This window comes from Pseudophryne corroboree, chromosome 4 (genome assembly GCF_028390025.1).
Source record: "Pseudophryne corroboree isolate aPseCor3 chromosome 4, aPseCor3.hap2, whole genome shotgun sequence".
Classification (NCBI taxonomy): Eukaryota; Metazoa; Chordata; class Amphibia; order Anura; family Myobatrachidae; genus Pseudophryne; species Pseudophryne corroboree.
Window position 1 is genome coordinate 292,139,631 of NC_086447.1, and position 9,360 is coordinate 292,148,990.

At 46.2% G+C, this 9,360-nt stretch overlaps 1 pseudogene; it reads right to left on the reverse strand.

The window, feature by feature from the left end:
* Positions 1 to 8,817: 8,817 nt before the first annotated feature.
* LOC134913863 (5S ribosomal RNA) lies at positions 8,818 to 8,937 on the reverse strand (annotated as a pseudogene).
* Positions 8,938 to 9,360: the final 423 nt, after the last annotated feature.

Genomic DNA, 9,360 nt, shown 5'->3' on the forward strand with positions numbered 1-9,360 from the left:
CTGCAGCTGTCCCCTCTCCTTCCGTATTGGCTGCCCGGCGCTGCTGTGAATGCTGGGATGCGGTTCCTCCATCCCAGTATTCACAGCAGCGCCGGGCAGCCAATACGGAATGAGAGGGACAGCTGCAGCGGCGCTACTACCAATTACACTATGTTGCTGCGGCTCCAGTCCCCCTCCCTCCTCCTCCTCCTTCTCCGCTCCCTCCGGCGCTTCCAGCACGAGGAGCCTGACTGCCAGCGGGGAGATGGTAAGTATATCTCTCTGTCTCTGTCTCTCTCTCTCTATTTCTCTATTCTGTCTGTCGTACTGTGTAAAAAGGGGGACTGTCTGCCGTAATGTGTAAAAAGGGGGATGCTGTCTGCCGTAATGTGTAAAAAAAGGGGACGCTGTCTGCCGTAATGTGTAAAAAGGGGGACGCTGTCTGCCATAATGTGTAAAAAAGGGGACACTGCCTGCCATAATGTGTAAAAAGGGGGACGTTGTCTGCCATAATGTGTAAAAAAGGGGACGCTGCCTGCCGTAATGTGTAAAAAGGGGGACGTTGTCTGCCGTAATGTGTAAAAAGGGGGATGCTGTCTGCCGTAATGTGTAAAAAGGGGACGCTGTCTGCCGTAATGTGTAAAAAGGGGGACGCTGTCTGCCGTAATGTGTAAAAAGGGGGACGCTGTCTACCATAAAATGTAAAAAAGGGGACGCTACCTGCCATAATGTGTAAAAAGGGGGACGCCTGCCGTAATGTGTAAAAAAGGGGGAAGCTGTCTGCCGTAATGTGTAAAAAGGGGACGCTGTCTGCCGTAAAGTGTAAAAAAGGGGGATGCTGTCTGCCGTAATGTGTAAAACGGGGGACTGTCTACTGTAATGTGTAAAAGGGGCTCTACCTGGTGTAGTGGCGCTACTGTGCTGCGTAATTTGAATAATGGAGACTACTGTGCGCCGTAGTATGAATTGGTATTCTTTTGTGGCCATAAACTCACGCCCCTATATATTTTTTGCACGCCTAAGCCGCGCACTGTCCCTATCTTGCATTGCAGTGGTAATTTTTTTTTTTTAAAGAAGCATTACTATTTAAATATAAATTCCCAAACTATAACATCATTATAAATAATGAAAAAAAAAGTCCCAGCATATCAGTGCATTCAAACCTTGTTACTGCACTTTAAAAAGTCTATTGTCTACTGAATTCTTTGGGAGTGCTTTGAGTAGATACAGGAACCCAGTATGGATATACATGTGCAGTATAACCAGCATTTTTTAGATTGTATATTTCCCATTATTGCCTTCAGAAATCTCCCTAAATTAAATAATCCATGGAAATGAATGAGCCAAAAGGTGCATACACACGGTGAGATTTTGGCTATCTCCGATTTTGACTATGCAATATTGACTATGTGTCCTTGCGATATTGGCTATGTGCGATTTTGACTAAGTGCCAGTTTTGACTATACTTTAGTACTAGATAGACTGTGCAGGCAGATCAATTGTGACTATCTAGCCTTGTGATACCGACCCCGTGGGAGAGCGCATCGGGATAGCATCGGTATCACAAGGTGGCTAACACCTTGCGATTTGCACAAACTTTCCTTGAGATTTTGACTATATCGCAAGGTTATATCGCACCGTGTGTACACACCTAAAGACTTGAAAGGAGCTGCACAGCACTGGTAGCTGTATTTTTCCCACACCACTTTTCAGTGGGTGGTCTTCTGTTTGCCGGCGGTCGGGCTCCCGGCGCTCAGTATACCGGCGCCGGGAGCCCGACAGCCGGCATACCGACAATTATTTTCCCTCGTGGGGGTCCACGACCCCCATAGAGGGAGAATAAAATAGTGTGGCGCGCGTAGCGCGCCACCGTGCCCGTAGCGTGGCAAGCGCAACGAGCCCGCAAGGGGCTCATTTGCGCTCGCCAAGCTGTCGGTAAGCCGGCGGTCGGGCTCCCGGCGCCGGGATGCTGGTCGCCGGGAGCCCGACCGCCGGCCACCCGTAGTGAACCCCTTTTCAGTGAGGGGTGCTAGTGTCTGACAGGAGCACACTTCATCAAACCCCATGGAAGCTTCAGCCACTGACAAATGCCTGGACTGGTTTATCTATGGTGGAACCGAACACATTCCCTGTTAATATGAATTCAGAGCTGTAACTAGGGGTGTGTGAGCAGTGCTGTCGCAGAGAGCACAGGCTTCTGGTGTCGGCATCATCACTGCCCCATGGCCCTTGCTTCTGGCTATGTAGTCAATACTGCTGCTGCAGTGCCACTTCTCCACTTCACTGCTCCAGGCAGTGCTGCATTTCCCGGTCCTGGATGTCAGTGATCCAGTGCCGGTCTCCTGAGTGGTGTTGGGATTGCGGTCACATGACCACCGGCATCCCAACAGCCGAGATGCTGAACGCATCCCCACAAATCAACCACTTAATTACCAAATGTGAGCCACCTATGAGACATATAGGAAAACACAGAGCTTTATTTGCAGTTTGCATTTTTATTTTTTGATGGCAGTATTTAGGGAGCCTTAGGTAGATATGTTTCATGCCAGTAGTAAAGTATGGAGTAGCCTCAGTAAATGCTTTAAGGATCTGTAGCCTTTGAGTTATATGAATTAACTTAATTGTATTGAATGAATCCATGCATTTCACTGATATACTGCAGTACTGTTATAGCTAACGACAGATCTACAATCTATATACAGCTACTTTCCCCTGCTACAATCAATCAAAGGCAAACTTCTCTGATTGGCTAATGGCAGACGAGCCCCGTTTCCATTCACTGTTTGCCAGGTGTATGCCATCTCCAGTCCTTTTTTTTATTACCCTTGGATTAAACTGGTTTACTACAGGGAGGAAGCAAGATAATTCCTATACTGTAGCTTGCTCTGCAGCCATGCAATGCCAGCATTTAGAATTTTACAAGCTCCAGTATGCCCATGCAGTTAAGGATTGCTACTTCTTGCTGAAGCTCGTAGTTCCACAAAATTACTGTTTTACTAACAATGCATTATTTAAATCCCTTGGGAAGAATCCCAGTTCTGCTCAGCACATGGCTGGTATCCCATAGTGGGAGGCTGGGTTGGTGGTGGGAGGCTGGGTTGGTGGGGCTTCATTTTTTTTGTTGGCCCTACTCCCCAAGATTTTGACCAGTGCTGACCAGACTGGGGCTGGTTTCTTATTCTAACACAGGAACATGCATTGTAAGCCATCCTGTTATAATGTAGACCTTCTTCCCCTCACATTTGCAGGATGCAGCCCAGGCTGTAAGTACCAATGCTAGATGTGATTTATTTTTGAAGAAGAGTGCATTTATTTATTCTTTTTCTGGTTGATGATTGCTGTACCTTTAATACGGCCACATGAATAAACGCATAAAGCGTATTTTGATGCACATGTGTCTATAGGGGGCTATGCTGACCTGGACACAGATATGAGTTTGCAATTGCATGCAGTGGCCAAATCCAGAGAGTCTGCGCAAGCGCAATGTCTATAGTGCGCAAGCGTGACCCTTCAACACAAGGTGATTGCCAGCATTGGCCGTTAGTGGGGAGACGTCAACGTGGCATTTTGCAGGCATAGCCCGGACAACACAGGTAAATCCGGACCATTTTTTGGGGCAGCTACACAGTCACACACAGCCGTTCCCAAAATAATGGTGCCGGCCCGCCTTCCAGCGCAGCCATGCTGCGCAGGCAGGGTCATTCTCAAATCGATGTATTCACAATTAAAATGTGTCATGGGACGGCGCAACACACATGCCTTGCCCTGTGCTGGGTGGCCCCCAGCATGTGAGTAGATGGAAACAGATCTTGCTGCGGAAGATCTGCGTCCATCTCTGAATAACCCCCATAATATTTTAGTTGCCTGGACTATATCTTCAGATATGTGCAATACAAAGTACATACATTAGGATGCGATGTTTATGAGAACATTTTTAGCTTATGTGACCTACGCCAAGGACCAAAAATAGTAACATCTTTCAGTTTTATTATATCCCCCAAGTCAGATTATCTTCATATTTTGTTAATACAGGTTGAGTATCCCTTATCCAAAATGCTTGGGACCAGAGGAATTTTGGATATCGGATTTTTCTGTATTTTGGAATAATTGCATACCATAACGAGATATTATGGTGATGGGACCTAAATCTAAGCACAGAAGGCATTTATGTTTCATATACACCTTATACACACAGCCTGAAGGTCATTTTAGCCAATATTTTTTATAACTTTGTGCATTAAACAAAGTGTGTGTACATTCACATAATTCATTTATGTTTCATATACACCTTATACACACAGTCTGAAGTTCATTTAATACAATATTTTTAATAACTTTGAGTATTAAACAAAGTTTGTGTACACTGAGCCATCAAAACACAAAGGTTTCACTATCTCAGTCTCACTCAAAAAAGTCCGTATTTCGGAATATTCCGTATTTCGGAATATTTGGATATGGGATACTCAACCTGTACTAATTTGTTTAGTTAGTCTTTTAAAGTTTTACCCCCAGCATTAATGCAAGCATTTCCCAGAGACAAATCCCTCACCACTACTCGCTATTTGCACGTGCGCAGTAAGACAACAGGGCATGCCTGGTCACCAACCGCACATGTACAAGTGGCAGATAATGGAGAGAGATCCCTCTCTTGAAAAATGTTGCGGTAATCTAAAGATGGTGTTAGCCATACCTACCAACTTTCAGAATAACAGATTCGATAAATCTCAAAAAGGAGGCGTGGTCTCGATAAAAAGGGGCATGGTTTCATGGGAATGCCGCAAACACCTGCCATGCCTCCCATTTTCATCATTGTGGGGGCATGCCCAGTGCTCTGTGAGCTGCTAGCATGTCCCCAGTCCCTCTGTCTCCTCTGAATATTCACCGCTGCTCTACAGCAGAGCAATGAGTGACAGGAGCCTCCCAACTGCATCCCCACCCACACACTGCGCCCCGTGGGTGGGACAATGGGACAGTCCCAGAAAAACGGGACTCGGAACAGTTGAGATGTATGTGTTAATTATTGGCACCAAGCTACAGAAAGAGCTGTGGAGCTTGGCAGGGACGTGCAGTCAGGGGAGGCAGGGGAGGCAGTGCCTCCCCTGTCATTCTCCCATGTCATTAATGATTAAAATAATATAAAGAAGACACTTATGACACATATTCTGTGTCATAAGTAACTTCTTTACAGTGTCCTAACCATTTTAATGCGGAATAGTTGTTTGGGAGGCACTGATAGCAGTGCCTCCCGTTAACAATAGGTAAAGATTAAAGTAGGGAGAGGGGGGGGGACAAGCACTGGGCTGTGAAAGCCCATTAAAACCAGTGGGGGAAAGCGGCACTTATACAAGTGCCTCGTTGACAGGGGAAACCCGCCCCTGTCAACGAGGCAGATGTGATTGGACAGTGGATCCAGTGCTGGATCCGCTGGTCCAATCACCCTTATGCGGCGGGCGGAAGCAACGGCGGGTCACCACAGTTACAGTAGCGTGGCCGGCGGGGTGAAGGGGCAGCGGGACACAGCGGCCAGCGGGACCCGGCGGCCAGCGCTACTGTGGAACCGGCGGGGTGAAGAGGCAGCGGGACCCGGCGGCCGGCGCTACTGTGGAGCTGTCACCACAGTTACAGTAGCACGGCCAGCGGGGTGAAGGGGCAGCGGGACCCGGCGGCCAGTGCTACTGTGGAGCCGGCGGGGTGAAGGGGCAGCGGGACCCGGCGTTAAAGCAGACCAAGGAGGGCGCTGCGGTGCACCATCAGTATCTACATCGCCGCAGCCCCCGCTGTGCCTAGATGCCGCTGGGTGTCCTCCTGCTCCCAGCCCTCCCGCGATGCTAGGGAACTGGGGGAGGCAGTGATGGATTGCCCTCCCCCCTGCCTCTCAAATATATATATATATATATATATATATATATATATAGTGTTCGAAGTGGGGCGGTATGGTATACCACCACTTCTTCCACTGACCCGGAAATTAAAGTGCAGCAGGAGGCGAGGGAAGTTGCCATCCTGCTGCACATGGTGCTCTCGTCCCTGCTCGGCAGCCAGCGGCTGTGTAGAGCACTGTACTAGCTCACAACCGCCCGCCGCTTACCACCACCGCCCGCCGCTCCCCGCCCACTGCTCACCGACACCAGCCGCTCACTGCCACCAGCCGCCACCCGCAACAAATGGCGGTCAGAGGAACCTCACCGCCGCTGCCCATTGGTGCCTCCGCCGACCACAGTCAGGTAATGTTCCCCTGCTGTCACCCTCTCTCCCTGTCATTACTGTCCCTGTCCCTATTGTCACTCTCTCTCTCCCTGCTGTCACTGTCGTCACTCTCTCTCCCTGTCGTCACTCTCTCTCCCTGCTGTCACTCTCGTCACTCTATCTCTCTGTTGTCACTCTCTCTCCCTGTCCCTGCTGCCACTCTGGCTGTCCCTGCTGTCACAATTTCAGCTCATTCAGTGTGCTACAATGTGAATTTCGGCTCATTCAGTGTGCTACAATGTGAATTTCGGCTCATTCTGTGTGCTACAATGTGAATTTCGTCTCATTCAGTGTGCTACAATGTGAATTTCGGCTCATTCAGTGTGCTACAATGAATTTAGGCTCATTCAGTGTGCTACAATGTGAATTTCGGCTCATTCAGTGTGCTACAATGTGAATTTCGGCTCATTCAGTGTGCTACAATGTGAATTTCGGCTCATTCAGTGTGCTACAATGTGAATTTCGGCTCATTCAGTGTGCTACAATGTGAATTTCGGCTCATTCAGTATGCTACAATGTGAATTTCGGCTTATTCAGTGTGCTACAATGTGAATTTCGGCTCATTCAGTGTGCTACAATGTGAATTTTGGCTCAATCAGTGTGCTACAATGTGAATTTCGGCTCATTCAGTGTGCTACAATGTGAAGTTTGGCTCATTCAGTGTGCTACAATGTGAATTTCGGCTCATTCAGTGTGCTATAATGTGAAGTTTGGCTCATTCAGTGTGCTACAAGGTGAATTTCGGCTCATTCAGTGAGCTACAATGTGAATTTCGGCTCATTCAGTGAGCTACAATGTGAATTTCGGCTCATTCAGTGTGCTACAATGTGAATTTCGGCTCATTCAGTAAGCTACAATGTGAATTTCGGCTCATTCAGTGTGCTACAATGTGAGTTTCGGCTCATACAGTGTGCTATAATGTAAATTTCGGCTCATTCAGTGTGCTACAATGTGAATTTCGGCTCATTCAGTGTGCTACAATGTGAAGTTTGGCTCATTCAGTGTGCTACAATGTGAATTTCGGCTCATTCAGTGTGCTATAATGTGAATTTCGGCTCAATCAGTGTCCTATAATGTGAATTTTGGCTCATTCAGTGTGCTACAAGGTGAATTTCGGCTCATTCAGTGTGCTACAAGGTGAATTTCGGCTCATACCATGTGCTACAATGTGAATTTCGACTCATTCAGTGTGCTACAATGTGAGTTTCGGCTCATACAGTGTGCTATAATGTGAATTTCGGCTCGTACCGTGTGCTATAAGGTGAAAGGGACACGCCCCTTTTGAGTGACCACGCCCCCTTTTGCGTGACCACACCCACTTCTCTGGAGCGCGCACCTCCGGCGCACACGCATAATTGCGTCCTTAACTTTTCCATACCCCCGCTTAAAAATTTCCACTTCGAACACTGTGTGTGTGTGTGTGTATGTATGTGTGTGTGTATATATATATATATATATATATATATATGCACAAAAGGGGGGGGGATATAGCGACCAACGGTGTCTTTAAAAACTCACACTAAAAGTAAATAAATATATAATAAAATACAATTTATTCACATAAGAAGTTTTCACATAAAAAGTTTTTCATATAAAAAATTTCTTAATAACAGGTCTCTTTAAAAAATGGGATAAAAACAATTTACACAAATATTAAATATATTACCAGTTAAAAATATAGATAAGAAGATTATTGCTTAACTGGGTATATGGTCACTGCCAGGTTGACCAACGCGTTTCGTCATTCAGACTTCATCAAGGGGTGTTGGCAGAGTGGGACCAGGCTTCTATTTATACCAGTACTCATCTAGTAGCAATTATGACATCACTTCCTGTTGTTTGCACATGGTGTTGCAGAACAGACTATAATCTAGTAGTTAGAGTTCTTATATATCATGATCAAATGTTATATATCAGTACAATGTGTAATATATACTTTAAATGCAGATTTGGAGCAAGAGAGGTCGAGAAAAAGTCATATTAAGAAGCGCTGGCGGCTTTTCCGCCACACTTCCGGTATTCTGACGTTGCGTCACTTCCGCCCCACTTCCGGAGACGCGACCGCGCACGCGCCCGCGGTTTCCACAGATTCTGTTCTTCCTAGAGGCCAGGAGTATTCATACAAAGAGCTCCATCGGCGGCCATCTTTGTGTTGTTTTTCTTATAGGCATTTCATGCGGCGGCCATGTTAGTGGTGGCCATAATCAGGGATATTATTATACTGATCCTCCGTGAAACATGGAAATAGAAAGAGAAGTTTAATTAGTAGGTGATAAAAAGCAATTTGGTCACCATAATAGCAGTTCCTCAGTAGATACTGGGGCATTCATATATATGAATAGAAAGTGCTTCATCAATTAGATAGTCAATAAAGTGCGCTGACGTGCAGATACGTAATGTAGTAAAAATAAGTGTAATTGACATAAGTAGAATTAATTGTAGTGCTTAGTGCAATTAATGATAAAGTGCAGACAATATAATCATGTTTATAAGTGCAGATGTTAACATAGGGCTAGTGATAGGTTCATATATGTTTTTATAGAGCAGTTGCAATAATGACTAGCTCATGTAGGCTTTTTTATATATAGGTTTTGGTTACAGTACCTGATATTCCCAGGTGGTCTCCCTAGTCTGGTACTGATCAGGCCCAACACTGCTTCGCTTCCAAGATCGGGCGAGATTGGGCATTTCCAGTGTGGTTTGACTGTAATAATTACTTACCATACATGTGTCATATTACAATTATAAGCATAATATTAATATAAACATATATCAGATCAGAGGGGGTGGGGGGGAAGTGGGGGTGGGGGGGGGGTGACAGAGGAGGTGGTCACTATGGAAGTGGGGGAGGGGGATGGGAAAGTAGATGATAGGAGGGGGATTGGAGTGAAGGAGGTGATATTGGGTAAGATTGGCTATGCCATGGTTGTGTTACGGGGTGGATGAAGAACAGGGGGTTGGAATCCAACCGTAATGATGGCACCAAAGGGTTCACAGGAACGGAGCGATTTCATAATAGTCATTGAATCCCTTAGGGTGGAGTGTCTGTAATTGGAAAATCCAATACATTTCTCTACGTGAAAGTTTATTTGCCAGGTCACCGCCTCTTTCTCCCAGCTTCACTAATTCAATTGC